The sequence below is a fragment of the Aegilops tauschii genome, chromosome 2, assembly GCF_002575655.3.
Source record: "Aegilops tauschii subsp. strangulata cultivar AL8/78 chromosome 2, Aet v6.0, whole genome shotgun sequence".
Classification (NCBI taxonomy): Eukaryota; Viridiplantae; Streptophyta; class Magnoliopsida; order Poales; family Poaceae; genus Aegilops; species Aegilops tauschii.
The window spans coordinates 127,771,950-127,790,666 of record NC_053036.3 but is presented as its reverse complement, the minus strand read 5'-3'; the positions used below and the strand labels follow the sequence as shown (position 1 = coordinate 127,790,666).

The following is an 18,717-nucleotide window of genomic DNA, read 5'->3' as shown; positions in this document are numbered from 1 at the left end:
AGTCAGAACAAATCTGAGGAACAAGTGCAATTGAGTGAGGATTCAGATCCCTCAAGCAGCTTTGATGAGGGCAGCAGGAGCCCACCTAGTAACCTGCCCAAGGCAGCCACTAGAGCAAGGAAGAAGAGAACCTCAGACTTTGAGGATGAGGACTATGTGGCTATTGAGGATGAGGCCACCTCAAGGAAGAAAGTCTTGAAGAAGGAGTGTGGCACAACTGCTGCAACAAAGCCAGGGTTGAACAAGAAGGCACCTGCCAGAAGAATCCCAATGTCAAAGCCAAGGAAGGTTGCAATAGGAGAGACAATGAAATTCACCATAGAATCTGATGATGGTGAAGCAGCAGGAGATGACAAGAAAAAGAAGAGGGCAAGAACCACAACTGCAAAAGTTCTTGGAAAATCAACTATGGTAAGAGATTCAGAAGAGGAAGAAGAAGAGGGTGCTGCACCAGCACCCAAAGCTCAGAAGCTTATGGGAGATGCTATCAAGCCAGGGGCTGCTCCATCAAAGCCCAAGACTGCTCCCAAAGCTCAAGCTCAGAAATCCCCAAAGCCCAAGAGGAACACCAGGAGTATTCCTGCAGAAGGGAAGAACAAGGCCCCAGTGCCTCAAGCTAAAGAAGAGGATGATGAGTCTCTTGTTTTGAGAAAGTTGAAACCCAAGATTCTAGACCACAATGATGCTCATCCAATGGCTGAGGACATGCACATTAGAAAGGATGCTGGATTGAGACTTTGGAGACAGTCTGATCCTTATGCTGTGAGGAGGAGGCTGCAGTTGATTACATATTTCATACCAAAGAACAACAAGACTTCTACAAGACAATTTTGATTGACAAGAAGCCAATTGTATGTGACATGAGATGGGTTGATTGGGATTACATCAAGGAGAAAGAAGACCACCTCCCAGGAGTTTATGACAGCTTCAAAGCTTGTGGAGTAGATAAGTTTGTTGGGCAGAAGCTCACAAAATGGAATGATGAGCTGATCATGCAGTTTTACTCCACTGCTCACTTTTACCCAGATGGGAAGATCATATGGATGTCTGAAGGTACAAGGTACCAATCTACTGTTGAAGAATGGGCTAAATTGATCAATGCCCCAAAGGAACATGAAGATGACTTGTATGTGTATGCCAAGAACAAGAAAGACCACAACACTATGACAAACATGTACAAAGAGATCCCTGATAAAGCTTTGGAGACACACAAGCTTGGATCTATACACTATCTGTTGTCTGGTCTGCCTACCATCAACACCATCCTAAGGCACACCTTGCTACCCAAGTCAGGAGATCACAAGATGACCAGAGGACATTCCATCAACTTATTGTAAATCTTTGATGTCCCTCAAAAGTTTAAGGTCATGAGTCTAATTGTAGAGTCAATCAAGAGGACAGCTGCTGACCAAAAGAGCAGTTGTGGGTATGCTCCACATATTCAGGAGCTCATCGATGCTAAGATTGGCACATGAACATACTTGTTGGACAAGGAGCATCTACCCTTATATCCTGAATTTGAAGACAACAAAGTTGTGATGAATGAGGATGAACCTTCATCAGCTCAAGCACAAGAGAAGAGAGCTAAAGCTAAGGCAGAGAAAGCTGCCAAGATGCCAAGTGTTGAGGAAGCATCTCAAGTTTTCCTGAAGAGCAAGCAAGATCAGCTGGCTTATCTGATCCAATCTACTTTGAGGATTGAGAAGGGCTTGGCCACCCTGACTCAAAACCAGGAGAGTCTAGAGAGGATCATAGAGACAAGATTTTATGATCTTGATCTAAAGGTAACTGAGATCCAAACAACAGTTGAGCAGCTCCAGGAGGAAGCAGAAGAGAGGAAAGGGAAGGCAACTACTGATGCTTTTCAGCGAGTGCCTAGAGGTCAGAGGTCTGCTGCAGTACCAGTACCAGATACTAGAGCTACAGCATCAGCACCAGTAGCTACAGCTTCAGTGCCACCTCCAGCAGCCACTCCACCAGCTCCAACTACATCAACAGATGCCTTCGTCCTTGGAGTTCTCTCTACACCTCCCCCCGAAGACCAAGCCAGCTGAGAGACGCATAGCACTATGCATTTTCGAACTTTTTGGTAACTTGTTGCCAAAGCGGGAGAAATATGTATAGATCATAGGCTTCGAGAGAGAGTGTTTTGCCTTTTATCTCTCTTGCTTTTGGTTGAACTTTTTGTGTGCTTGGTTGATACTCTATGTTTGTGTGAGATACTTGTTTGATCATGTGTTTGATCATATGCTACTTTAATGCTTGCTTGGATGATATTATCTCTTATATGATCATTCACTTTGCTTGGTGATGAGTGCATGCTTTTAATTTTCTATCATTTTGAGCGCTCCACCAAGATGTATGTGACATGGAAGAGTGACCCATGATCCTAATCGATTGTGCATTTGCATTCAAACGCAAATCTTAAATAGTGCACAAATTTAGGGGGAGCTCTTGATTATCACATACCTCTCAAAGCGACGATGTATTTCAATCTTATGATCATTTGTCTAAGCTTTGATCTATATGTTGTCATCAATTACCAAAAAAGGGCGAGATTGAAAGTGCAACTATCCCTGGGTGGTTTTGGTAATTCCTAACAACATATAGCTCATTGAGCTAATGCTATTTCAAGATAAATATTTCAAGAAAGCTCAATGATTGGCATGGCATGGATTAGAAATGTGGACCCCTCAAAATGCTAAGGACAAAAGATTGGCTCAAGCTCTAAAGCTCAAGACTCTACATTTTACTTTTAGTGATCCAAGATCACATTGAGTCCATAGGAAAAGCCAATACTATTAAAAGGGGATGAGGTGTTGCTTAATGGCTTGCTTGCTCAAAATGCTTAGTAATATGCTCCAAAACCCTCAACCACTTTCTCATATCCACATATGTCCCAAACCAAAAGTCAAACTCGGCCCCACCAAAACTTTCTATCCGGCACCACCGAGTTCAGTTGACATAGCCACTGCCACAAAACCCTAGTCACTTCGGTCTTACCGATAGGGATCTCGGTCTCACCGAGATGGGATTGCAAACTCTCTGTTTCCCTTCGTAACGTTTCGGTCCAACCGAGAGGAGCGATCGGTCCCACCGAGTTCGCAATGCAAACTCTCTGTTTCCCCTTCGTAATGTTTCGGTCTCACCAAGATGAGCGAATCGGTCCCACCGAGTTTGCCTGACCAACTCTCTGGTTAGCTTATTACCAAAATCGGTCCCACCGAGTTTGTGTAATCGGTCTCACCGAGATTACGTTATGCCCTAACCCTAATGAAATCGGTCCCACCGAGTTGACATGTTGGTCCCACCGAAAAGCCTAACGTTCACATTTTGAACTAAATTGGTCTGACCGAGTTTCATTATTCGGTCCCACCGAGTTTGGTGAATTGTGTGTAACGGTTAGATTTTGTGTGGAGGCTATATATACACCTCCACCCACTCTTCACTCGTGAGGAGAGCCATCAGAACATGCCTACACTTCCATCATACATTTTCTGAGAGAGAACCACCTACTCATGTGTTGAGGTCAAGATATTCCATTCCAACCATATGAATCTTGATCTCTAGCCTTCTCTAAGTTGCTTTCCACTCAAATCTTCTTTCCACCAAATCCAAATCTGTGAGAGAGAGTTGAGTGTTGGGGAGACTATCATTTGAAGCACAAGAGCAAGGAGTTCATCATCAACACACCATCTATTACCTTTTGGAGAGTGGTGTCTCCTAGATTGGTTAGGTGTCACTTGGGAGCCTCCGTCAAGATTGTGGAGTTGAACCAAGGAGTTTGTACGGGCAAGAAGATCGCCTACTTCATGAAGATCTACCCTAGTGAGGCAAGTCCTTCGTGGGCGATGGCCATGGTGGGATAGACAAGGTTGCTTCTTTGTGGACGCTTCATGGGTGGAGCCCTCCGTGGACCCGTGCAACCATTACCCTTCGTGGGTTGAAGTTTCCATCAACGTGGATGTACGATGGCACCACCTATCGGAACCACGCCAAAAATCTCCGTGTCTACATTTGCGTTTGCTCCCTCCAAACTCCTCCCTTTACCTTCATGTGCAATGTTTTACATTCCGCTGCTATACTCTTAGACTTGCATGTGTAGGTTGTTTACTTGACTTGTGCTAAGTTGCTAAAATCTACCAAGACTTAAAATTGGGAAAAGGCTAGATTTTTATTTGGTCAAGTAGTCTAATCACCCCCCTTCTAGACATACTTTCGATCCTACAATTCCGGTGAGCAATTCCTGGAATATCGAACATCTTTGCAAGTTTTACCCCTAAGGCGCGGTTGCCGAGAGCCCCAGCAACCCCCGTTTTGTACTAGCCTTGCCGGCAAGGCATGTAACCCTATGTATGGAGCCAGGCGCAGACCCTGTGCGCAGTCAGGGAAAGGAATCCCTTAGTATGTATAGTTTCCTGTCGATTTCCATGTTTATGTGTATACGTATATGCATGCTTGTCCAGGGTACTGTACTGTTTTTTGATTCCAGTAAATGTTAGTGAACCGCCGAGGTTTCATGCTCTTGCCCTCTCTTCTTTCCAGCCACGGCAAGGACGCGCGATCCCGCCAAGAGCCCGGCTCCGGAAAGAAGTTGAGAAGACCTCCCAGCACAGCGATCACCGGCAAACCAAACAGATAAAGTTTACCTCTTGCCCATTCGTATTCGTAACCTGTGACTAGTGCATTAGAAAACCTCGCCACTCTTCTTTAAGGACTCGGGGGCTCCCATTTCCGACCCGAATGCTGCTTCGGTCAGAGTGGTCGTGGTGGCCACGGGGGGCTGGGCCCTTTGTCTGTAACCCGGCAGATGTGATTCTTCAGCAGGCGCAAGGGCGCCGGCAAGGTGGCTTGCCGGGAGGACTCGTTTATTTACACTAAGGAGGCATTTCGCCTCCGCACGAACGTACACGTGCACGAGTTCCCGGCAGGGCTAGACTTTTTCACTAATATGCTGATGCGAGTACAAAGGTTACAGGACACAAGCATGGGCTCGAGAGATTACATTATCTAGAAATTAAGATTTGGCAAGTGCCTACAATTTAAAAAGAAAGATAGGTGCCCCGTGATCTTTGTTCTTGCCCCTTTCCTCCCAGGTGCGGCAGGTGAAGGCAAAAAGGAAACAGCGGGGATCGCACCGATGGAGAGATTGATGAGGAAGACCCTCGGCAGGGCGTGGGGCCGAGGGAGGAGGGCGGCGCGGTCAGTCGGAGTCAGAGTCGGCATCCTCCTACTTGACGCCCTCGTCATTGATGTCCTCCTCGTCACGCCCGCTCGAGGAGGAGGTTTCATCATCGGAGGAGCCCTCCACGCAACACCTTAGGCGAGTTCCCAAGAGCCCAGAGACCTTGACGGAGAGCAGGCCATTCTCCATCAATTTGAATTGGAGGATGAGCCCCTCCGACAGGCTATGGGCACGAGCGAAGGTCTTCCATCCACGGCGGAGATACATAATGTGGGGGCGGGGAAGTCGACGTCGACCCGCATGCTGCCATTCCCGCAGCTCCTCATATGCAGCCTCAAAGCCTGTGGTGGGTCAAGCTCCATATCCCGAGCGAATGGAGTGGGGAGACGAAGATGACCGCGCACTGGCCTGCGCAACCTGACTTAGAATTCGCGGGGCTGGTCTTTGACATGGCCCTCCATTGGGGGAGGGGCCGCTGGTGGGGGCGAGGCCGGTGCGCTGCCCCGTCCTCTTCTTCCCCGAGCGCCACAACGGCCTTGGCCTAGCCCCTTCCTCTTCCTCTCCTGGTTGGCTCCGCCGCCACGAGCTCTTGGGAAGGAAGGGCACGCTGTCGAGCAGAGACCCTCGTCGCCCCATCGGAGCACCGGCGCGCCCTCTCGCCATGGCGAAGGGAGGAAAGGAGTCAAGGTGGAGGGAGATGAATGTTGAAGGATTGAAGGATGCTGTCCCCCGCCCCTTCTTCTTATAAAGGGGCGGGGCCAAGGCTCGGCCGCCCCACTCAAACAATCCTGACGCTAAGGGGCGCAAGGAATCGGGACCGACCCGCTGCTCCAATCAGCAATGACCCGGTTTCCTGCCTCTACATTATGGCCCGTACCCTCCGCGTCCACCACCTACCCTCCTTGGGGCATGGAGGACGCGTGGCGAGCGAACCGGGATCAAGAAGACAACTGAAGCGAGCATATTCTACGCCGTGACCGTGGGGCGCTGATACGTCTCCAACGTATCTATAATTTTTGATTGCTTCATGCTATATTATATTCTGTTTTGGATGTTTATGGGCTTTATTTTACACTTTTATATTATTTTTGGGACTAACCTATTAACCCAGAGCCCAGTGCCAGTTTCCATTTTTCTCCTTGTTTCAGTGTTTCGCAGAAAAGGAATATCAAACGGAGTCCAAACAGAATGAAACCTTCGGGAGAGTTATTTTTGGAACGGAAGCAATCCAGAAGACTTGGAGTGTATGTAAGGGAAGCAAGGAGGAAGGCACGAGGCAGGGGGCGCGCCCACCCCCTGGGCACGCCCTCCACCCTCGTGGGCCCCTCGTGGCTCCCCTGACCGACTTCTTTCGCCTATATATATCCATATACCCTAAAAACTTCAGAGAGCAGAATAGATCGGGAGTTCCGCCGCCGCAAGCCTCTGTAGCCACCAAAAACCAATCGGGACCCTGTTCCGGCACCCTGCCGGAGGGGGCATCCCTCACCGGTGGCCATCTTCATCATCCCGACGCTCTCCATGACGAGGAGGGAGTAGTTCACCCTCGGGGCTGAGGGTATGTACCAGTAGCTATGTATTTGATCTCTCTATCTCGTGTTCTTGATTTGGCACGATCTTGATGTATCGCAAGCTTTGCTATTACAGTTGGATCTTATGATGTTTCTCCCCCTCTACTCTCTTGTAATGGATTGAGTTTTCCCTTTGAAGTTATCTTATCAGATTGAGTCTTTAAGGATTTGAGAACACTTGATGTATGTCTTGCATGTGCTTATCTGTGGTGACAATGGGATATCACGTGATCCACTTGATGTATGTTTTGGTGATCAACTTGCGGGTTCCGCCCATGAACCTATGCATAGGGGTTGGCACACATTTTCGTCTTGACTCTCCGGTAGAAACTTTGGGGCACTCTTTGAAGTTCTTTGTGTTGGTTGAATAGATGAATCTGAGATTGTGTGATGCATATCGTATAATCATACCCACAGATGCTTGAGGTGACATTGGAGTATCTAGGTGACATTAGGGTTTTGGTTGATATTTGTCTTAAGGTGTTATTCTAGTACGAACTCTTGAATAGATCGATCCGAAAGAATAACTTTGAGGTGGTTTCGTACCCTACAATAATCTCTTCGTTTGTTCTCCGCTATTAGTGACTTTGGAGTGACTCTTTGTTGCATGTTGAGGGATAGTTATATGATCCAATTATGTTATTATTGTTGAGAGAACTTGCACTAGTGAAAGTATGAACCCTAGGCCTTGTTTCCTAGCATTGCAATACCATTTGTGCTCACTTTTATCATTAGTTACCTTGCTGTTTTTATATTTTCAGATTACAAAAACCTATATCTACCATCCATATTGCACTTGTATCACCATCCCTTCGCCGAACTAGTGCGCCTATACAATTTACCATTGTATTGGGTGTGTTGGGGACACAAGAGACTCTTTGTTATTTGGTTGCAGGGTTGTTTGAGAGAGACCATCTTCAACCTACGCCTCCCACGGATTGATAAACATTAGGTCATCCACTTGAGGGAAATTTGCTACTATCCTACAAATCTCTGCACTTGGAGGCCCAACAACGTCTACAAGAAGAAGGTTGTGTAGTAGACATCAAGCTCTTTTCTGGCGCCGTTGCCGGGGAGGCTAGGTAAGCGGCACTCACACCCCGTCAACTAAGCTCTTTTCTGGCGCCGTTGCCGGGGAGGTGAGTGCTTGAAGGTATATCTTTAGATCTTGCAATCGATCTTTTAGTTTCTTGTTTTATCACTAGTTTAGTTTATAAAAGAAAACTACAAAAAAATGGAATTGAGTTTGCCTCATACGCTTCATCTTTTTAATATCTTTCGTGAGAATGATGGAAAGGAAAATTGTGCTCAAGTGCTAGAAGAAGAAGTCTATAAAATGTTTGGCACTAAATCTTTGAATGATGAGCATGATTGCAATGTTGTTAGTATGAACTCCTTGAATATCTATGGTACTAATGATGATTGCACTAGTCATGATGAAAATATCTCTTATAAGCATGTCGATTTTTTGTGGAGTGCATAGAGTTTGCAAATACATACCAAAAAGGGAAGATAGATTTTGTAAGAGGCACAAGTACTTAGAAACTAAATGGTTGCAAGAAAGGCTAGATGTTTGTGCTGAAAATTTAAATTTTCTTAGCCGTACTTGTGAACTTTGCAATGAACATGGTCATTTAACTATCCGATGCAAATTGTTTCATGATCTAATCATTTCCAAAAATTGTGATGACTTGATTTCCCTTGCACATCATAATAAACTTAGTTTGCTTATGGGTTATGAAGAAATGAAACGTATAACTAACTATCTTCCAGTATTTGCCCGTGATAAACTTCTTGATTTTGATCTGGAGGAAATTTATATGTATTGTGCGGTGAATTGCATTGAATATCCTTATATTGCCAATTACATAAAGAAAAGAAAGCAAATAGAAGATGAAGAGAACACTAATGAAAGGGAAGAGGCTTCCCAATATCCTCCTATTATTTCTTATGACGAATCAGGTAACGAGGAGGAGCTTTCTATTCAACCAATCTCATCAATAAGGAGCTCAAAAAAGAGGGATAAACCCGCACATGATGTGAAGAAGAAAAAGAAAAAACGGAGAAGCAAAGGTAAAAATGTTGGGGAACGTAGTAATTTAAAAAATTTACGTACGCACACGCAAGATCATGGTGATGCATAGCAACGAGAGGGGAGAGTGTGTCCACGTACCCTCGTACACCGAAAGCGGAAGCGTTAGCACAACGCGGTTGATGTAGTCGTACGTCTTCACGATCCGACCGATCAAGTACCGAACGCACGACACCTCCGAGTTCAGCACACGTTCAGCCCGATGACGTCCCTCGAACTCCGATCTAGCCGAGTGTTGAGGGAGAGTTTCGTCAGCACGACGGCATGGTGACGATGATGATGTTCTACCGACGCAGGGCTTCGCCTAAGCACCGCTATGATATTATCGAGGTGGACTATGGTGGAGGGGGCACCGCACACGGCTAAAAGATCAATGATCAATTGTTGTCTTTGGGGTGCCCCCCTGCCCCCGTATATAAAGGAGCAAGGGGGAGAGGCGGCCGGCCAGGAGAGGGGTGCGCTAGGAGGAGTCCTACTCCCACCGGGAGTAGGACTCCCTCCCTTCCTTGTTGGATTAGGAGAAGGGGGAAAGAGGAGAGAGAGAGGAAGGAAAGGGGGGGCGCCGCCCCCTCCTTGTCCAATTCGGACTAGAGGGGGAGGGGGCGCGCGGCCTGCCCTAGCCGCCTCTCCTCTTCTCCACTAAGGCCCATGTAGGCCCATTAAACCCCCGGGGGGTTCCGGTAACCTCCCGGTACTTCGGTATATATCCGATAACCCCCGAAACCATTCCGGTGTCCGAATATAGTCGTCCAATATATCAATCTTCATGTCTCGACCATTTCTAGACTCCTCGTCATGTCCGTGATCACATCCGGGACTCTGAACTACCTTCGGTACATCAAAACATATAAACTCATAATATAACTGTCATCAAAACTTTAAGTGTGCGGACCCTACGGGTTCGAGAACTATGTAGACATGACCAAGACACGTCTCCGACCAATAACCAATAGCAGAACCTGGATGCTCATATTGGCTCCCACATATTCTACGAAGATCTTTATCGGTCAAACCGCATAACAACAAATGTTGTTCCCTTTGTCATCGGTATGTTACTTGCCCGAGATTCGATCGTCGGTATCTCAATACCTAGTTCAATCTCGTTACCGGCAAGTCTCCTTAATCGTTCCGTAATACATCATCCCGCAACTAACTCATTAGTTTCAATGCTTGCAAGGCTTAAGTGATGTGCATTACCGAGTGGGCCCAGAGATACCTCTCCGACAATCGAGTGACAAATCCTAATCTCGAAATACGCCAACCCAACAAGTACCTTTGGAGACACCTGTAGAGCACCTTTATAATCACCCAGTTATGTTGTGACATTTGGTAGCACACAAAGTGTTCCTCTGGTAAACGGGAGTTGCATAATCTCATAGTCATAGGAACATGTATAAGTCATGAAGAAAGCAATAGCAGAATACTAAACGATCGTGGGCTAAGCTAACGGAATGGGTCAAGTCAATCACATCATTCTCCTAATGATGTGATCTCATTAATCAAATGACAACTCATGTCTATGGCTAGGAAACATAACCATCTTTGATCAACAAGCTAGTCAAGTAGAGGCATACTAGTGACACTCTGTTTGTCTATGTATTCACACAAGTATTATGTTTCTGGTTAATACAATTCTAGCATGAATAATAAATATTTATCATGATATAAGGAAATATAAATAAAAACTTTATTATTGCCTCTAGGGCATATTTCCTTCAAAAAAGGTATCACTCCCAAATGATGTTGCTCCTACTACTCATTGTGATGATGATAATTGCTATACTATTGGTGCTATCCATACTATTAATAATGAGAGTGATTATGCTTATGATATGAAAAGGCCCAAGCTTGGGGATGCTATGTTTGATGAGGATGACACATTTGAGAATATATTTGCTGAAACTAATGTTTGTCCCAAGCTTGGGGATGCTACGTTTAATGAAGATGATATTTTTAGCCTCCCAAGTCTTGATATGCAAAGTTGTTATGATGATATCATGCCTTCTACCTATGATGATTATATTGATGAAAGTGGGTTTGGAAGAGTGTCAACTTTAGGAAGTAATGATCCCACTATTTTGGAGGATGTTGAATCTTATAATATTTATGGAAGTGGATTTGGAGAGGTCATGACTTTATTTAGTGATGATTCCACTATCTTGGAAGAGGTTTCAATCGATTAAGATGAGAACAAAGTTGCTACTTAGGATGATTATTGTGATGAAACTTATGCTATAAAAAGTAGTGATGATTATATCTATAAAACTTGTCATGATTATGATTACCCTTTTTCTGAACATTACTCTTTTAATGTGGAAACAATTTATAGTATTCAAGTCTCTTATGATACTCCCACTATTCCGAATGAGAAGAATTTTGCTTATGTGGAGAGTAGTAAATTTTCTATGCAAGTAGGTCATGAAAAGAATGCTTTAGGTGCTGGTTATATCGTTGAATTCATTCATGATGCTACTGAAAATTATTATGAGGGAGGAATGTATGCTTGTAGGATTTGCAATAATATCAAGTTTCCTCCCTATGTGCTTAAAATCTTGAAGTTATGCTTGTTTTACCTTCCTATGCAAGTTGATTCTTGTTCCCATAAGTTGTTTGCTCACAAAATCCCTATGCATAGGAAGTGGGTTAGACTTAAATGTGCTAGTCATATTCTTCATGATGCTCTCTTTATGTTTCAATTCTTATCTTTTATGTGAGCATCATTGAAATCATCATGCCTAGCTAGGGGCGTTAAACGTTAGCGCTTGTTGGCAGGCAACCCAATTTTATTCTAGTTCTTGATTTTTGGTTCTGTTTAGGAATAAATAATCCATCTAGATTCTGTTTAGATGTGGTTTTGTGTTTTAATTAGTGTTTGTGCCAAGTAGAACCTTTGGGAAGACTTGGGTGAAGTCTTTATGATCATGCTGTAAAAAACAGAAACTTTAGCGCTCACGAGATTGGCTAAAACTTTGAGTATGTGAGTTCTTTATGACTAATGTTGAGTCCATGGATTATACGCACTCTTACCCTTCCATCATTGCTAGCCTCTTCGGTACCGTGCATTGCCCTTTCTCACATTGAGAGTTGGTGCAAACTTCGACGGTGCATCCAAACCCCGTGATATGATACGCTCTGTCACACATAAACCTCCTTATATCTTCCTCAAAACAGCCACCATACCTACCTATTATGGCATTTCCATAGCCATTCCGAGATATATTGCCATGCAACTTTCCACCATTCCGTTTATCATGACACGTTCATCATTGTCATATTGCTTTGCATGATCATGTAGTTGACATCGTATTTGTGGCAAAGCCACCGTTCATAATTTTTCATACATGTCACTCTTGATTCATTGCCTATCCCGGTATACCGTCGGACGCATTCATATAGAGTCATACCTTGTTCTAGTATCGAGTTGTAATCATTGAGTTGTCAATAAATAAAAGTGTGATGATCATCATTCATAGAGCATTGTCCCAATAAAAAAAGAGAAAGGTCAAATAAAAAAAAGAAGGCCCAAAAAAAAGAGAAGAAAAAGAAAGAAAATAAAAAGGGGCAATGCTACTATCCTTTTTCCACACTTGTGCTTCAAAGTAGCACCATGATCTTTATGATAGAGAGTCTCTTGTTTTGTCACTTTCATATACTAGTGGGAATTTTTCATTATAGAACTTGGCTTGTATATTCCAACAATGGGCTTCCTCAAATGCCCTAGGTCTTCGTGAGCAAGCAAGTTGGATGCACGCCCACTTAGTTTCTTTTGTTGAGCTTTCATGCATTTATAGATCTAGTGCATCCGTTGCATGGCAATCCCTACTCCTTGCATTAACATCAATCGATGGGCATCTCCATAGCCCATTGATTAGCCGCGTTGATGTGAGACTTTCTCCTTTTTTGTCTTCTCCACATAACCCCCATCATTATATTCTATTCCACCCATAGTGCTATATCCATGGCTCACGCTCATGTATTGCGTGAAGGTTGAAAAAGTTTGAGATTACTAAAGTATGAAACAATTGCTTGGCTTGTCATTGGGGTTGTGCATGATGAGAGCATTCTTGTGTGACGAAAATGGAGCATGACTAAACTATATGATTTTGTAGGGATGAACTTTCTTTGGCCATGTTATTTTGAGAAGACATAATTGCTTAGTTAGTATGCTTGAAGTATTATTACTTTTATGTCAATATTAAACTTTTATCTTGAATCTTTCGGATCTGAATATTCATACCACAATTAAGAGGGTTACATTAAAAAATTATGCCAAGTACCATTCCGCATCAAAAATTCTGTTTTTATCATTTACCTACTCGAGGACGAGCAGGAATTAAGCTTGGGGATGCTTGATACGTCTCCAACGTATCTATAATTTTTTATTGCTTCATGCTATATTATATTCTGTTTTGGATGTTTATGGGCTTTATTTTACAATTTTATATTATTTTTGGGACTAACCTATTAACCCAGAGCCCAGTGCCAGTTTATGTTTTTCTCCTTGTTTCAGTGTTTCACAGAAAAGGAATATCAAACGGAGTCCAAACGGAATGAAACCTTCGGGAGAGTTATTTTTGGAACGGAAGCAATCCAGAAGACTTGGAGTGTATGTAAGGGAAGCAAGGAGGAAGGCACGAGGCAGGGGGGCGCGCCCTCCACCCTTGTGGCTCCCCTGACCGACTTCTTTCGCCTATATATATCCATATACCCTAAAAACTTCAGAGAGCATAATAGATCGGGAATTCCGCCGCCGCAAGCCTTTGTAGCCACCAAAAACCAATCGGGACCCTGTTCCGGCACCCTGCCGGAGGGGGCATCCCTCACCGGTGGCCATCTTCATCATCCCGGCGCTCTCCATGACGAGGAGGGAGTAGTTCACCCTCGGGGCTGAGGGTATGTACCAGTAGCTATGTGTTTGATCTCTCTGTCTCGTGTTCTTGATTTGGCACGATCTTGATGTATCACGAGCTTTGCTATTATAGTTGGATCTTATGATGTTTCTCCCCCTCTACTCTCTTGTAATGGATTGAGTTTTCCCTTTGAAGTTATCTTATCGGATTGAGTCTTTAAGGATTTGAGAACACATGAACATCATCATTAACATTATCACTAGGTTCATGTTCATCACCAGATTGTGTTTCAGCATCAGAAATAGAGATATCATTGGGATTCTCAGGTGTGTCAACAACAGGTTCACTAGAAGCATGCAAAGTCCTATCATTTTTCTTTTTCTTCTTCTTAGAAGGACTAGGTGCATCAACATTATTTCTTTGAGAATCCTGCTCAATTCTCTTAGGGTGGCCCTCAGGATACAAAGGTTCCTGAGTCACTTTACCCCCTCTAGTTGCAACTCTAACAGCAAAGCCATTATTCTTACTATTCAATTCACTGAGCAAATCATTCTGAGCTTTAAGTACTTGTTCTACTTGAGTGGTAACCATAGAAGCATGTTTACTAATGAGTTTAAGTTCACCTTTAACTCTAGACATATAATCACCCAAGTGTTCAATCATATAAGCATTGTGTTTCAGTTGTCTACCAAAATAAGCATTAAAATCTTCTTGATTAACCATAAAGTTATCAAACTCATCCAAACATTGGCTAGCAAACTTAGCAGGAGGGATTTCAGCTTTATCATATCTATAGAGAGAGTTTACCTTTACTACCTGTGTCGGGTTATCAAGACCGTGTGTTTCTTCAATAGGTGATGAATTAAGACCATGTATTTCTTCAACAGGAGGAAAATTCTTAACATCTTCAGTTTAATACCTTTTTCCTTCATAGATTTCTTTGCCTCTTGCATATCTTCAGGACTGAGAAATAGAATACCCCTTTTCTTGGGAGTTGGCTTAGGAGTTGGTTCAGGAAGTGTCCAATTATTTTCATTGGTCAACATATTATTCAATAGAATTTCAGCTTGATCAACTGTTCTTTCCTTGAAAACACAACCAGCACAACTATCCAGGTGGTCTCTGGAAGCATCGGTTAGTCCATTATAAAAGATATCAAGTATTTCATTTTTCTTGAGAGGATGATCAGGCAAAGCATTAAGTAATTGGAGAAGCCTCCCCCAAGCTTGTGGGAGACTCTCTTCTTCAATTTGCACAAAATTATATATTTCCCTTAAAGCAGCTTGTTTCTTATGAGCGGGGAAATATTTAGCAGAGAAGTAATAAATCATATCCTGGGGACTACGCACACAACCAGGATCAAGAGAATTAAACCATATCTTAGCATCACCCTTTAATGAGAACGGAAATAATTTAAGGATATGATGTAGCGAGTTTTCTCATCATTAGTGAACAGGGTGGCTATATCATTTAATTTAGTAAGATGTGCCACAACAGTTTCAGATTCATAGCCATAAAAAGGATCAGATTCAACCAAAGTAATTATGTCAGTATCAACAGAGAAATCATAATCTTTATCAGTAAAAAAGATAGGTGAAGTAGCATAAGAAGGATCATATTTCATTCTAGCATTCAGAGATTTTTCTTTCAGTTTAGCTAGTAATTTCTTAAGATCACTTCTATCATTGCAAGCAAGAAAATCTCTAGCAGTTTCTTCGTCCATAACATAACCCTCAGGCACAACAGGCAATTCATATCTAGGAGGAGAATCTTCATCAATATTATCAGTTTCAATAATTTCATTCTCTCTAGCCCTAGCAAGTTGTTCATCAAGAAATTCACCAGAAAATAGTCTTGATAACCCACAAGTATAGGGGATCGCAACAGTTTTCGAGGGTAGAGTATTCAACCCAAATTTATTGATTCGACACGAGGGGAGCCAAAGAATATTCTCAAGTATTAGCAGTTGAGTTGTCAATTCAACCACACCTGGATAACTTAGTATCTACAGCAAAGTATTTAGTAGCAAAGTAGTATGGAAGTAACGGTAACGGTAGCAAAAGTAACAGTGATAGTTTTGTAGTGATTGTAACAGTAGCAATGGAAAAGTAAATAAGCGAAGAACAATATGTGAAAAGCTCGTAGGCATTGGATCGGTGATGGAGAATTATGCCGGATGTGATTATTCATGCAACAGTTGCAACATAGGGTGACACAGAACTAGGTCCAATTCATCAATGTAATGTAGGCATGTATTCCGAATATAGTCATACGTGCTTATGGAAAAGAACTTGCATGACATCTTTTGTCCTACCCTCCCGTGGCAGCGGGGTCCTAATGGAAACTAAGGGATATTAAGGCCTCCTTTTAATAGAGTACCGGACCAAAGCATTAACACATAGTGAATACATGAACTCCTCAAACTACGGTCATCACCGGGAGTGGTCCCGATTATTGTCACTTCGGGGTTGCCGGATCATAACACATAGTAGGTGACTATAGACTTGCAAGATAGGATCAAGAACTCACATATATTCATGAAAACATAATAGGTTCAGATCTGAAATCATGGCACTCGGGCCCTAGTGACAAGCATTAAGCATAGCAAAGTCACAGCAACATCAATCTCAGAACATAGTGGATACTAGGGATCAAACCCTAACAAAACTAACTCAATTACATGTTAAATCTCATCCAACCCATCACCGTCCAGCAAGCCTACGATGGAATTACTCACGCACGGCGGTGAGCATCATGAAATTGGTGATGGAGGATGGTTGATGATGACGATGGCAACGGATTCCCCTCTCCGGAGCCCCGAACGGACTCTAGATCAGCCCTCCCGAGAGAGATTAGGGCTTGGCGGCGGCTCCGTATCGTAAAACGCGATGAATCCTTCTCTCTGATTTTTTTCTCCCCGAACACGAATATATAGAGTTGAAGTTGAGGTCGGTGGAGCTCAAGGGGGCCCACGAGGCAGGGGGCGCGCCCAGGGGGGTAGGCGCGCCCCCACCCTCGTGGACAGGGTGTGGGCCCCCTGGCCTTGATTCTTTCGCCAGTATTTTTTATTAATTCCAAAAATAATCTCCGTTGATTTTCAGGTCATTCCGAGAACTTTTATTTCTGCACAAAAATAACACCATGGCAATTCTGCTGAAAACAGCGTCAGTCCGGGTTAGTTTCATTCAAATCATGCAAGTTAGAGTCCAAAACAAGGGCAAAAGTGTTTGGAAAAGTAGATACGACGGAGACGTATCAATCCGCCGCCTGGCGTAACAGCCATTGGTTGCAAACAGGTCTTTAAGAAGAAATCCGATGTGGATGGAAATGTTCAGATCCACAAAGCTCGGCTTGTCGCTAAGGGTTATGGACAAGTTCATGGAATTTACTACGACGAGACTTACTCGCCGGTAGCGATGCTGAAGTCGGTGAGGATCGTACTAGCTATAGCTGCATATTTCGATTACGAGATATGGCAGATGGATGTCAAGACGGCTTTCCCTCATGGAAATTTAACCGAGGACGTGTATATGATACAGCCCGAGGGTTTTGTCGATCCGACTAGCACTAGTAAGGTATGCAAGCTCAAGAGATCCATTTATGGGTTGAGGCAAGCATCTCGAAGCTGGAACATTTGTTTTGATGAGGTCGTCACTGGTCTCGGTTTCATCAAAAGCGAAGAGGACTCTTGTTTATACAAGAAGTTAAGTGGGAGCTCGATAGTGTTTTTGATCTTGTATGTGGATGACATACTACTGATCGGAAATGATGTTTCGATGATAAACTCGGTCAAGGAGTCATTGAATGGCAAGTTTTCGATGAAGGACCTTGGTGAGGCAATGTACATTTTAGGCATTAAGATCTATAGAGATAGATCGAGGAGGCTGCTCGGCTTAAGCCAGAGCACGCACATAGATAAAGTGTTGAAGCGGTTCAACATGAGTGAGGCGAAGAAAGGGTTCTTGCCACTCTCACATGGTATAAGGCTAAGCGAGACTCAGAGTCCTTCGACATCTGATGAGCAAAGCAGGATGAGTAGGATTCCGTATGCCTCGGCAATCGGATCTATCATGTATGCCATGATATGTAAAAGGCCAGATGTTGCTTTTGCAATAAGCCTAACGACAGAGATGATTGTCGATCACAGTCCGGATTCGTGTACGTCATGAACGGAGGAGCAGTGAGCTGGATGAGTTCCAAGCAAGATACGGTGGCCGATTCTACCACAGAAGCCGAATACATTGCGGCTTGTGAAGCTGCAAAGGAAGGTGTTTGGATCCGGAACTTTCTGGATGATCTTGGTATTTTCCTAGCCTCGGTAAAACCGTTGGACCTTTATTGTGATAATTCTGGTGCCATCGCACAAGCCAAGGAGCCGAGGAATCACCACAAGGTCAGACACATAGATCGGAAATATCACCTGATACGAAAGATCGTAAAGAATGGTGATGTAGAGTTATGCAAAATTCACATGGATGCAAATGTTGCATATCCGTTGACTAAGCCGCTTCCAGAACCCAAGCATGAGGGTCACGTTAGAGCTATGGGCATTCGATGTCTATTTGATTGACTCTAGTGCAAGTGGGAGACTGTTGGAGATATGCCCTAGAGGCAATCATGTATGATGATATTTCCTATGTGTTTATGAATAAAGATAGTCCTTGGACATTATCAATGATGTGTATCAGCAAGTACGTGACTTGTTTGTGGGACTATGCATTGTATGATGGCTGTCCTAAAAGGTCCCTAGTCGAAATGGATGTTGAAAGATCGTGGATGTCGCCTAGAGAGGGGGGGGTGAATAGGCGCTTTAAAATAATTACGGTTTAGGCTTGAACAAATGCGGAATAAACCTAGCGGTTAATTTGTCAAGCACAAAACCTACAACAACTAGGCTCACTTATGTGCACCAACAACTTATGCTAAGCAAGATAAACAACTAAGTGATAGCAAGATATATGACAAGAAACAATATGGCTATCACAAAGTAAAGTGCATAAGTAAAGGGCTCGGGTAAGA

At 43.6% G+C, this 18,717-nt stretch overlaps 1 pseudogene; it reads left to right on the top strand.

Annotated features, from left to right (window-relative positions):
• The first annotated feature begins 306 nt into the window (after positions 1-306).
• The window catches only part of LOC141040814 (uncharacterized), a 150,570-nt pseudogene continuing 132,159 nt past the window's right edge, over positions 307-18,717 (top strand).